The 13,216-nt window shown below is 54.8% G+C and overlaps 2 pseudogenes; both read left to right on the top strand.

Moving 5' to 3' along the window:
- The first annotated feature begins 2,533 nt into the window (after nt 1–2,533).
- On the top strand, nt 2,534–2,671 carry LOC138512792 (U1 spliceosomal RNA; annotated as a pseudogene).
- Nucleotides 2,672–8,894: 6,223 nt separating this feature from the next.
- Nucleotides 8,895–9,032, top strand: LOC138512791 (U1 spliceosomal RNA; annotated as a pseudogene).
- The last annotated feature ends 4,184 nt before the right edge of the window (nt 9,033–13,216 follow it).

Genomic DNA, 13,216 nt, shown 5'->3' with positions numbered 1-13,216 from the left:
TCTTCTTCAGGAAAGTCTACGCTGCGCACACCCCTCTGGTTGAACTGCGCGACAAGGAGGGAAAACTCTGTAACTCAAGGGATGGCATAATGAAGGTGGCGACTGACTTTTATGGGGACCTCTATGCGGAGAAGAGGTCAGTGGGACACCAGGCAGAAAAGTTTCTGTCGGGTATCCCAAGAACGGTCTCCCCAGCAGCGCAAGCCGCACTGAATGCTCCCCTCACACTGCAGGAGCTGCACCTTGCGACCAAATCTTTCAAGACAGGCAAAACACCGGGAAGTGACGGTCTCCCAGCCGAATTTTACGTCACTATGTGGGACATAGTAGGACCAGACCTACTCGAGGTGTACAAAGAGATGGTCGCAGGTGGTAGCATGCCTCAGTCTATGAGAGAAAGTATCATCACGCTCTTGTACAAACGGAAGGGAGAGAAGTGTGACCTCAAGAACTGGAGGCCCATCTCTCTCCTAAACGTGGACTACAAGATTCTGGCAAAGACAATGGCGACTAGACTCAGGGGTGCTATCGGTGAGATTGTCCACCCCGACCAGACCTGTGGGGTCCCTGGACGTAGGGTCGCTGACAGCCTCGCCCTGATCAGGGACACAATCCAGTATGTCACGGACCGCAAGGTTCGGGCAGCGCTGGTGTGCCTTGACCAGGAGAAGGCCTTCGACCGCGTCTCCCATGAATTCATGGACAGGGTACTCAGAGGGTTTGGGCTGGGGGAATTCTTCTGCAGTTATGTTAGAGTAATGTATAAAGACATATTCAGTTCAGTCATGGTGAATGGTTGGAAAACAGACCCCTTTCCAGTAAAGTCTGGGGTTAGGCAGGGCTGTCCTCTCTCGCCCCCTCTGTTTGTTTGCATTATAGAGCTCTTGGCGGAGTACATCCGGAATAACCCAGACATCAGAGGCATCCCGGCACCAGGAGACGCGAGAAGAGAGGTGAAGTGTTCTCTCTACATGGATGATGTCACCCTCTTCTGTGCAGACAGTCCATCGGTGTCAGAGCTTCTGAGGACCTGCGAAGACTTTGGCCAGGCATCGGGCGCAAAGATAAATGCAGCAAAATCCCAAACCATGCTGTTTGGACACTGGGATAGCAACCAGGAGCCCCTTCCCTTCCCAATCGAGAAGGATTTCATCAAGATCCTTGGGGTCTGGTATGGGAAGGAGGGGGCAGCGCTGAAAAGCTGGAAGGAACGCCTGGCCAAGGTCAAACAGAAACTGGGTCTCTGGAGTCTCCGCAAACTGAGCATGGAAGGGAAGGCTCTGGTGCTGAGAAATGATGCGCTGCCTGTCCTGCAGTATGTGGCCCAAGCGTGGCCCCTCCAAGCCAGAGAAGCGCGGACCATCAACGCCATGGTCTTCCACTTTGTCTGGGGCTCAAAGATGGACAGAGTTAAGAGATCATCCATGTACAAGGAACCGCGCAAAGGAGGGAAAGGAATCCCGGACCTCCCTACAAGACTGCGGGCCTGCTTCGCCTGCACCTGCGTCAGGATTTCCCTGGGCAACGCCAACAAGACCCACTCAGCCTACCTCCTTTTCCGCTTCTTCCTCACACCAACATGGAGGAGGCTAGGCTGGGACAAGTGGGAAAACAGGGCCCCGTACAACTGGACGCTCCCTTGGTACTACAGGGAGATGGAAAAGTTCATCGCAGATTTTGGCCTTCAGGGGGTGGTGCCTGCATTGTGGAACCCAAGGACAATCCACAACCTGATCCGGTCCCAAGACACCACAGATCCCATTGAGGACTTTCCAGCGGCCACAGTTACCCAGGTGTGGGAAAATGTGGCATCAAACAAACTCCTGAATATTCACAAGGACATCGCCTGGCTGACGGTGAGGGGGGCACTATCTGTGCGAGCATTCATGAACAGACGGGGCCTCTGCCCACACAGGAGCTGCCCAAGGGGGTGCCCGGCAGAGGAAACAGCGTACCACCTCTTCTGGGCATGCCCCTTTGCAAGGAAACTGCGCAGGGCCCTGAACACTGAGTTGAGTGCTCACATCCCGCCCCAAGACATTATACAACAGTCTGTGCTGTATGGACTCTTTGCACAGACCCACACAGTAGAGGCAATACAGAACGGCTGGAGGATCCTCTGCTGCATGAAGGACATTCTCCTCTACGCAAGGAAACGCCTGGTCCTCAATGATGAACTGCTGACAACCGAAGCCTGCCGCAGGATGGTACACAGCCTGCTAAGAGACTATGAAATCAAGGACAGCCTGGAAGATGGGGGCCCTGAGTAAAACCCCCAGCCCAGGCAATCATCCAAAAATAAAATAAAGAAAAAGGGAACTCCTTGCCTACTCAGGCAAAACACGAACACTTTGTAAACCACAGACTCTGAACAGAAAATATATATGTACCCACCCAAAATGCCCAAAGTAAAATTGAAACTACCCCTTCTGCTTTGAGGGGGGAATGTAATTGCCACACAAGTCTTCTTATTGAATTGAATTTATTACCCTTGTATCATCTTTAAGCACTTAATAAAGATATTTTTACAAAAAAAAAAAAAAGGTGGTTCTCCCAGGGTGAGGCTCATCCATTGCACACCGGATGTGCTGACCCCTGCTATGTCCCCAAATGCAGGATACTCGACTGCATAATTTCTGGTAGTGGGGGACTGCGTTCGCGCTTTCCCCTGATCTTTGGTTTCAAAAAATAGAACAAAAAAAATGACTTGTCGGCCTGCTGGTTGCTGTTGCTGCTCCAGGCCTGGCTGTCCTGCACTATGGAGCCCTGGCCTACAGATGGCATGCCTCATGCAAAGCCCTCTGCCGAAAGGGATGCTGGGAGATCACTGTCTCCCCACTCCGGAGGCTGGCCCAGGGAGGTGGCAGAAGGCCCCGTCTTGTCGGAAGGCCGGCCAGGCCCTGCAGCCTTTCCCAGGGCTGCAGGCCTGTCGCCCCTTCAGCCTCACCCTGGCCTTTGCGGGCTGCTAGCCTTGCCAAGCCCCCTCGGCCTGGGCCTGGCGAGGGCTCTGCCCGGCGAGGGGTCTGACCGCGTTTGGGAGCGTTCGGGAAGGCGTGAGGGGCTTGGGGCGCGATACCCTGCTCCCAAAGGCCTTAGGCCTGGTTTGCTCTATGCCCACATGAATTGATTTCTGCTTCTCTTTCCACCAGTAGGCACCCCTGACGACACTGACTATGCCAGAGAAGGAACGACTGCAAGCATGCGCAACAACACAGGGCCCTGCTGGCCTCTGACCCTGGGCGAAAGGGGGGACCGGAGGAGGAGGAGGAGGAGGAGCAGAAGAAGAGCAGCAGAAAAAGAAAGGGGGATAGAAAAAAAAAAACAAAAGCCAAGCCGTACGGAGGAGGAGGAGGAGGAGGAGGAGAAGAAGGAGCTGCAGCAGAAAAAGAAAGGGTCGAAAAAAATACAAATGCCAAGCAACAAAAGGCCTTCCCCCTCCCTTTTTGGGCCTGTACGATGGGTGGGCGGCCGGCTGCCATCACCAGATGCAAATCTCGCTGGAAACGGAGCATTGTGGGAAAGCCGTTCCGCACGATGCCACCCTGTGTCTCCAGTGCCACACAAGAGGGGCCAGCCGTGCTGTTCCTGAACCAACTCATACTTACCTGGCAGGGGAGACACCATGATCACATGGTTCTTTCTTGGCCTGCATTCCCTAAGGAGCTGCAATTAGCTGATGAGCTAAAAAAAACGGCACTTTTAAGTGCTTTTGGAGCGTTCGTTTTTGCCGCGAATTTCGGGACCTGCGACGGGAGAAACAGAAGAAGGACTACCGCGACGTCGAGATGGCTGGACAACTGACCCCCGGGATGAAGAACACCATCCGGATGAAGAGGAAACCAGATGCGGACGGCAGCATACCCCAGCTGAGCAGGGAGACCTTCTCCAGGCTGATGCTCACAGGCCTGGGCTTTGCCCCCTCCGAGGTCTGGTGTCTGCAGGTGTTCCCAGCATCAGGGACATACCTGGTCACCATGGCCTCAGGGGAAAGCTGCCGCCGCTACTGGACCATGTGCTGGAGCAGAAGAGAGGAGAAGCCCTTTGCAGACTTCTCTATGGAATGCCAGCAGCAGATGGGAGTGAAGAAGATGACCGTGCACATTTACAACCCCCACGTGCATGTGCAGGATGTCACCACCTTCCTCCGCAGGCACTGCACACTGCTGAAAGACCCCGTGAGGTCTTTAGACAGCAATGGAATCTGGGATGGAAAGTGGCACGTCACGGCCAAGCTGCCGGAAGACCCGGGAGCAACGGACGGGACCCGCCACCCCCCATCCAGCTTCGCCATTGGCAGGGACGCTGGATACCTGTATTACGCTGGGCAGCCGAGGCTCTGCAACAGGTGTGGCAAGCCGGGCCACACGGGCAGGGACTGCGCCGCCCTAACATGCAGGAACTGTAAGCAAGAGGGACACACAGCCAAGGACTGCACGATGGAGGTAGCTTGCAACCTCTGCGGGCAGGAAGGCCACCGCTTTAGGGACTGCCCCAGCAGGGCCAGATCCTACGCAGAGGCAACAGCCCCCCATGAGAAGAGGCGCCACAGGAGGCACCTCCTACTGCGGCCCAAAGGAAGGACAAAAAAGAGGGCAAACCTAAGGTGACCAAGCCGGCCGCCACACCAGAGGAAGCCCAGGACCGTGAAACAGACCCCGCACTCAGCACCATACCAGAGACCAGCGAGACACAACAGCTGGTTCTCCAGCCCAACGCTGAGGACGCAGAGGGGGGTCCTTGGACCAAAGTGGATTCAAACAGCAGAAAGAGGAGGCTAAAGGAGTCCTCCGACACTATGCAGGGGGCGCCCAAAAAACCCCTCAGCACCAGCAACAGCTTCGACCCACTGGGGGTTGAGGCAGAGCAAGAGGAAATGGAGATGAGAGGGGACCAAGTCACTCTGGTCCTGCAGGAAATGAGGTTCATGGCCGATCAAATGGCCTCATCCCCCCTCCCGCAGGAGGCAGAAGAAGAAGCAGAGGACATGGAGAGCGAGGTCGAAGAACAAATTGGAGGAACCCAGGCAAGGATGACAACAGCCCAGCCGGGCGCCGAGGCAGAGAGCACCGAAGCAATGCAGACAGGCGGAGCAGCACCAGAACAGCACCACACAGCAACCGCAGAGGGTCCGGTCCTGGAGCCGCAGCGAGAGGGTGGACAGCCTGGTATGTAGCTCTGCCCTGTGAGTAAAACCAATATGCCATGAACTGAATTTTATTAGTTTAAGCTAAACCTTTAAACATTATTATGGCTATTTCATTATTTTCCATAAATGTGAGAAGCGTTAAGGACAAGAGCAGATGCGCTAGCACCCTGAGTTTTTTGGCTAGCCAGAATAGTGATGTTTATTTTCTATCGGAATGTGCCATCCCTTATTCCCAGTCCTACAGACACCTGGAGGACCAGTGGACTCTAGGCCCCTCATATTGGTCAGGGGGGAACAGCACTAGGGCTACAGGTGTAGCCATCTTAGTCAGAGGGAAGCGTTTCACGGCCGACTCCGTCACCGAGCTTGAATGCGGCAGAGCTCTTGTCGTTGACGGCTCGTGGGCGGGGGAGCCGGTGAGGCTCATGGCTGTGTACGCCCCCTCAGATGTAGATGAGCGGATGGAAATTCTCCAGCGCCTGAGGCCACTGCTGGTCACCACCAGAACAATATTGATGGGTGGGGATTTTAATTGTGTCTTGAAAGAGGGAGGACGCATAGGTCTGAGGGCGGGTTCTGGGTGGATGGATGCCGCAGCAAAGCTCCTGGCGGAGATGGTGCACGAGGCATCCTTGAAAGATGTAATAGGGTCAATGGGGCCTAACGGCAGGAACTTCTCCTGGAGCTCCCCAGATGGCTCCCTGCACTCTAGGATAGACTTTGTCTTCACCTCCCAAACAGTGAGGGGGGGACAGAGTACTATGATACCTGTCCACTTCTCTGACCATCGAGCTATCCACTTCCAGGGTGAACTGACGGGCAAGTTCCTAGCAGGACCGGGAGCCTGGAAGTTGAACAGCTCCCTGCTGAGAGAAGAGAGACTGGAAGCCGACCTAAGGGAGATGTACAGGTCATGGCAGGAAATGAAGGATGGCTTCCAGTCGACAGGGGAGTGGTGGGAATGGGTCAAGGGAAAGGTCCAAGATTTTTTTAAGAATGCGGGGAGGAGGAAAGCTCAGGGGAGGAAGAGGGAGTGTAAAAAACTGCAGCGAGAGCTACAGGAGCTGCACGACCTCCAACTCAAGGGATGGGACGTAAGGGTTCCCCTGGAGGAAGTCAAGAAAGGGCTGAGCCAGCACTTTCGGGATGAGTCCAGGGGCATCATCTTCCGGTCCAAAGTGGAGAACCTGGAAAAGGGGGAGAAATGCAACTCCTTCTTCTTCAGGAAAGTCTACGCTGCGCACACCCCTCTGGTTGAACTGCGCGACAAGGAGGGAAAACTCTGTAACTCAAGGGATGGCATAATGAAGGTGGCGACTGACTTTTATGGGGACCTCTATGCGGAGAAGAGGTCAGTGGGACACCAGGCAGAAAAGTTTCTGTCGGGTATCCCAAGAACGGTCTCCCCAGCAGCGCAAGCCGCACTGAATGCTCCCCTCACACTGCAGGAGCTGCACCTTGCGACCAAATCTTTCAAGACAGGCAAAACACCGGGAAGTGACGGTCTCCCAGCCGAATTTTACGTCACTATGTGGGACATAGTAGGACCAGACCTACTCGAGGTGTACAAAGAGATGGTCGCAGGTGGTAGCATGCCTCAGTCTATGAGAGAAAGTATCATCACGCTCTTGTACAAACGGAAGGGAGAGAAGTGTGACCTCAAGAACTGGAGGCCCATCTCTCTCCTAAACGTGGACTACAAGATTCTGGCAAAGACAATGGCGACTAGACTCAGGGGTGCTATCGGTGAGATTGTCCACCCCGACCAGACCTGTGGGGTCCCTGGACGTAGGGTCGCTGACAGCCTCGCCCTGATCAGGGACACAATCCAGTATGTCACGGACCGCAAGGTTCGGGCAGCGCTGGTGTGCCTTGACCAGGAGAAGGCCTTCGACCGCGTCTCCCATGAATTCATGGACAGGGTACTCAGAGGGTTTGGGCTGGGGGAATTCTTCTGCAGTTATGTTAGAGTAATGTATAAAGACATATTCAGTTCAGTCATGGTGAATGGTTGGAAAACAGACCCCTTTCCAGTAAAGTCTGGGGTTAGGCAGGGCTGTCCTCTCTCGCCCCCTCTGTTTGTTTGCATTATAGAGCTCTTGGCGGAGTACATCCGGAATAACCCAGACATCAGAGGCATCCCGGCACCAGGAGACGCGAGAAGAGAGGTGAAGTGTTCTCTCTACATGGATGATGTCACCCTCTTCTGTGCAGACAGTCCATCGGTGTCAGAGCTTCTGAGGACCTGCGAAGACTTTGGCCAGGCATCGGGCGCAAAGATAAATGCAGCAAAATCCCAAACCATGCTGTTTGGACACTGGGATAGCAACCAGGAGCCCCTTCCCTTCCCAATCGAGAAGGATTTCATCAAGATCCTTGGGGTCTGGTATGGGAAGGAGGGGGCAGCGCTGAAAAGCTGGAAGGAACGCCTGGCCAAGGTCAAACAGAAACTGGGTCTCTGGAGTCTCCGCAAACTGAGCATGGAAGGGAAGGCTCTGGTGCTGAGAAATGATGCGCTGCCTGTCCTGCAGTATGTGGCCCAAGCGTGGCCCCTCCAAGCCAGAGAAGCGCGGACCATCAACGCCATGGTCTTCCACTTTGTCTGGGGCTCAAAGATGGACAGAGTTAAGAGATCATCCATGTACAAGGAACCGCGCAAAGGAGGGAAAGGAATCCCGGACCTCCCTACAAGACTGCGGGCCTGCTTCGCCTGCACCTGCGTCAGGATTTCCCTGGGCAACGCCAACAAGACCCACTCAGCCTACCTCCTTTTCCGCTTCTTCCTCACACCAACATGGAGGAGGCTAGGCTGGGACAAGTGGGAAAACAGGGCCCCGTACAACTGGACGCTCCCTTGGTACTACAGGGAGATGGAAAAGTTCATCGCAGATTTTGGCCTTCAGGGGGTGGTGCCTGCATTGTGGAACCCAAGGACAATCCACAACCTGATCCGGTCCCAAGACACCACAGATCCCATTGAGGACTTTCCAGCGGCCACAGTTACCCAGGTGTGGGAAAATGTGGCATCAAACAAACTCCTGAATATTCACAAGGACATCGCCTGGCTGACGGTGAGGGGGGCACTATCTGTGCGAGCATTCATGAACAGACGGGGCCTCTGCCCACACAGGAGCTGCCCAAGGGGGTGCCCGGCAGAGGAAACAGCGTACCACCTCTTCTGGGCATGGCCCTTTGCAAGGAAACTGCGCAGGGCCCTGAACACTGAGTTGAGTGCTCACATCCCGCCCCAAGACATTATACAACAGTCTGTGCTGTATGGACTCTTTGCACAGACCCACACAGTAGAGGCAATACAGAACGGCTGGAGGATCCTCTGCTGCATGAAGGACATTCTCCTCTACGCAAGGAAACGCCTGGTCCTCAATGATGAACTGCTGACAACCGAAGCCTGCCGCAGGATGGTACACAGCCTGCTAAGAGACTATGAAATCAAGGACAGCCTGGAAGATGGGGGCCCTGAGTAAAACCCCCAGCCCAGGCAATCATCCAAAAATAAAATAAAGAAAAAGGGAACTCCTTGCCTACTCAGGCAAAACACGAACACTTTGTAAACCACAGACTCTGAACAGAAAATATATATGTACCCACCCAAAATGCCCAAAGTAAAATTGAAACTACCCCTTCTGCTTTGAGGGGGGAATGTAATTGCCACACAAGTCTTCTTATTGAATTGAATTCATTACCCTTGTATCATCTTTAAGCACTTAATAAAGATATTTTTACAAAAAAAAAAAAAAGGTGGTTCTCCCAGGGTGAGGCTCATCCATTGCACACCGGATGTGCTGACCCCTGCTATGTCCCCAAATGCAGGATACTCGACTGCATAATTTCTGGTAGTGGGGGACTGCGTTCGCGCTTTCCCCTGATCTTTGGTTTCAAAAAATAGAACAAAAAAAAATGACTTGTCGGCCTGCTGGTTGCTGTTGCTGCTCCAGGCCTGGCTGTCCTGCACTATGGAGCCCTGGCCTACAGATGGCATGCCTCATGCAAAGCCCTCTGCCGAAAGGGATGCTGGGAGATCACTGTCTCCCCACTCCGGAGGCTGGCCCAGGGAGGTGGCAGAAGGCCCCGTCTTGTCGGAAGGCCGGCCAGGCCCTGCAGCCTTTCCCAGGGCTGCAGGCCTGTCGCCCCTTCAGCCTCACCCTGGCCTTTGCGGGCTGCTAGCCTTGCCAAGCCCCCTCGGCCTGGGCCTGGCGAGGGCTCTGCCCGGCGAGGGGTCTGACCGCGTTTGGGAGCGTTCGGGAAGGCGTGAGGGGCTTGGGGCGCGATACCCTGCTCCCAAAGGCCTTAGGCCTGGTTTGCTCTATGCCCACATGAATTGATTTCTGCTTCTCTTTCCACCAGCAGGCACCCCGGACGACACTGACTATGCCAGAGAAGGAACGACTGCAAGCATGCGCAACAACACAGGGCCCTGCTGGCCTCTGACCCTGGGCGAAAGGGGGGACCGGAGGAGGAGGAGGAGGAGGAGCAGAAGAAGAGCAGCAGAAAAAGAAAGGGGGATAGAAAAAAAAAAACAAAAGCCAAGCCGTACGGAGGAGGAGGAGGAGGAGGAGGAGAAGAAGGAGCTGCAGCAGAAAAAGAAAGGGTCGAAAAAAATACAAATGCCAAGCAACAAAAGGCCTTCCCCCTCCCTTTTTGGGCCTGTACGATGGGTGGGCGGCCGGCTGCCATCACCAGATGCAAATCTCGCTGGAAACGGAGCATTGTGGGAAAGCCGTTCCGCACGATGCCACCCTGTGTCTCCAGTGCCACACAAGAGGGGCCAGCCGTGCTGTTCCTGAACCAACTCATACTTACCTGGCAGGGGAGACACCATGATCACATGGTTCTTTCTTGGCCTGCATTCCCTAAGGAGCTGCAATTAGCTGATGAGCTAAAAAAAAACGGCACTTTTAAGTGCTTTTGGAGCGTTCGTTTTTGCCGCGAATTTCGGGACCTGCGACGGGAGAAACAGAAGAAGGACTACCGCGACGTCGAGATGGCTGGACAACTGACCCCCGGGATGAAGAACACCATCCGGATGAAGAGGAAACCAGATGCGGACGGCAGCATACCCCAGCTGAGCAGGGAGACCTTCTCCAGGCTGATGCTCACAGGCCTGGGCTTTGCCCCCTCCGAGGTCTGGTGTCTGCAGGTGTTCCCAGCATCAGGGACATACCTGGTCACCATGGCCTCAGGGGAAAGCTGCCGCCGCTACTGGACCATGTGCTGGAGCAGAAGAGAGGAGAAGCCCTTTGCAGACTTCTCTATGGAATGCCAGCAGCAGATGGGAGTGAAGAAGATGACCGTGCACATTTACAACCCCCACGTGCATGTGCAGGATGTCACCACCTTCCTCCGCAGGCACTGCACACTGCTGAAAGACCCCGTGAGGTCTTTAGACAGCAATGGAATCTGGGATGGAAAGTGCCACGTCACGGCCAAGCTGCCGGAAGACCCGGGAGCAACGGACGGGACCCGCCACCCCCCATCCAGCTTCGCCATTGGCAGGGACGCTGGATACCTGTATTACGCTGGGCAGCCGAGGCTCTGCAACAGGTGTGGCAAGCCGGGCCACACGGGCAGGGACTGCGCCGCCCTAACATGCAGGAACTGTAAGCAAGAGGGACACACAGCCAAGGACTGCACGATGGAGGTAGCTTGCAACCTCTGCGGGCAGGAAGGCCACCGCTTTAGGGACTGCCCCAGCAGGGCCAGATCCTACGCAGAGGCAACAGCCCCCCATGAGAAGAGGCGCCACAGGAGGCACCTCCTACTGCGGCCCAAAGGAAGGACAAAAAAGAGGGCAAACCTAAGGTGACCAAGCCGGCCGCCACACCAGAGGAAGCCCAGGACCGTGAAACAGACCCCGCACTCAGCACCATACCAGAGACCAGCGAGACACAACAGCTGGTTCTCCAGCCCAACGCTGAGGACGCAGAGGGGGGTCCTTGGACCAAAGTGGATTCAAACAGCAGAAAGAGGAGGCTAAAGGAGTCCTCCGACACTATGCAGGGGGCGCCCAAAAAACCCCTCAGCACCAGCAACAGCTTCGACCCACTGGGGGTTGAGGCAGAGCAAGAGGAAATGGAGATGAGAGGGGACCAAGTCACTCTGGTCCTGCAGGAAATGAGGTTCATGGCCGATCAAATGGCCTCATCCCCCCTCCCGCAGGAGGCAGAAGAAGAAGCAGAGGACATGGAGAGCGAGGTCGAAGAACAAATTGGAGGAACCCAGGCAAGGATGACAACAGCCCAGCCGGGCGCCGAGGCAGAGAGCACCGAAGCAATGCAGACAGGCGGAGCAGCACCAGAACAGCACCACACAGCAACCGCAGAGGGTCCGGTCCTGGAGCCGCAGCGAGAGGGTGGACAGCCTGGTATGTAGCTCTGCCCTGTGAGTAAAACCAATATGCCATGAACTGAATTTTATTAGTTTAAGCTAAACCTTTAAACATTATTATGGCTATTTCATTATTTTCCATAAATGTGAGAAGCGTTAAGGACAAGAGCAGATGCGCTAGCACCCTGAGTTTTTTGGCTAGCCAGAATAGTGATGTTTATTTTCTATCGGAATGTGCCATCCCTTATTCCCAGTCCTACAGACACCTGGAGGACCAGTGGACTCTAGGCCCCTCATATTGGTCAGGGGGGAACAGCACTAGGGCTACAGGTGTAGCCATCTTAGTCAGAGGGAAGCGTTTCACGGCCGACTCCGTCACCGAGCTTGAATGCGGCAGAGCTCTTGTCGTTGACGGCTCGTGGGCGGGGGAGCCGGTGAGGCTCATGGCTGTGTACGCCCCCTCAGATGTAGATGAGCGGATGGAAATTCTCCAGCGCCTGAGGCCACTGCTGGTCACCACCAGAACAATATTGATGGGTGGGGATTTTAATTGTGTCTTGAAAGAGGGAGGACGCATAGGTCTGAGGGCGGGTTCTGGGTGGATGGATGCCGCAGCAAAGCTCCTGGCGGAGATGGTGCACGAGGCATCCTTGAAAGATGTAATAGGGTCAATGGGGCCTAACGGCAGGAACTTCTCCTGGAGCTCCCCAGATGGCTCCCTGCACTCTAGGATAGACTTTGTCTTCACCTCCCAAACAGTGAGGGGGGGACAGAGTACTATGATACCTGTCCACTTCTCTGACCATCGAGCTATCCACTTCCAGGGTGAACTGACGGGCAAGTTCCTAGCCGGACCGGGAGCCTGGAAGTTGAACAGCTCCCTGCTGAGAGAAGAGAGACTGGAAGCCGACCTAAGGGAGATGTACAGGTCATGGCAGGAAATGAAGGATGGCTTCCAGTCGACAGGGGAGTGGTGGGAATGGGTCAAGGGAAAGGTCCAAGATTTTTTTAAGAATGCGGGGAGGAGGAAAGCTCAGGGGAGGAAGAGGGAGTGTAAAAAACTGCAGCGAGAGCTACAGGAGCTGCACGACCTCCAACTCAAGGGATGGGACGTAAGGGTTCCCCTGGAGGAAGTCAAGAAAGGGCTGAGCCAGCACTTTCGGGATGAGTCCAGGGGCATCATCTTCCGGTCCAAAGTGGAGAACCTGGAAAAGGGGGAGAAATGCAACTCCTTCTTCTTCAGGAAAGTCTACGCTGCGCACACCCCTCTGGTTGAACTGCGCGACAAGGAGGGAAAACTCTGTAACTCAAGGGATGGCATAATGAAGGTGGCGACTGACTTTTATGGGGACCTCTATGCGGAGAAGAGGTCAGTGGGACACCAGGCAGAAAAGTTTCTGTCGGGTATCCCAAGAACGGTCTCCCCAGCAGCGCAAGCCGCACTGAATGCTCCCCTCACACTGCAGGAGCTGCACCTTGCGACCAAATCTTTCAAGACAGGCAAAACACCGGGAAGTGACGGTCTCCCAGCCGAATTTTACGTCACTATGTGGGACATAGTAGGACCAGACCTACTCGAGGTGTACAAAGAGATGGTCGCAGGTGGTAGCATGCCTCAGTCTATGAGAGAAAGTATCATCACGCTCTTGTACAAACGGAAGGGAGAGAAGTGTGACCTCAAGAACTGGAGGCCCATCTCTCTCCTAAACGTGGACTACAAGATTC

Source organism: Ambystoma mexicanum, chromosome 6p (assembly GCF_040938575.1).
Source record: "Ambystoma mexicanum isolate Mex_15411 chromosome 6p, UKY_AmexF1_1, whole genome shotgun sequence".
NCBI lineage: Eukaryota > Metazoa > Chordata > Amphibia > Caudata > Ambystomatidae > Ambystoma > Ambystoma mexicanum.
Note: the sequence above shows the minus strand (reverse complement) of the source record. Positions and strands in the feature narration are given on the sequence as shown.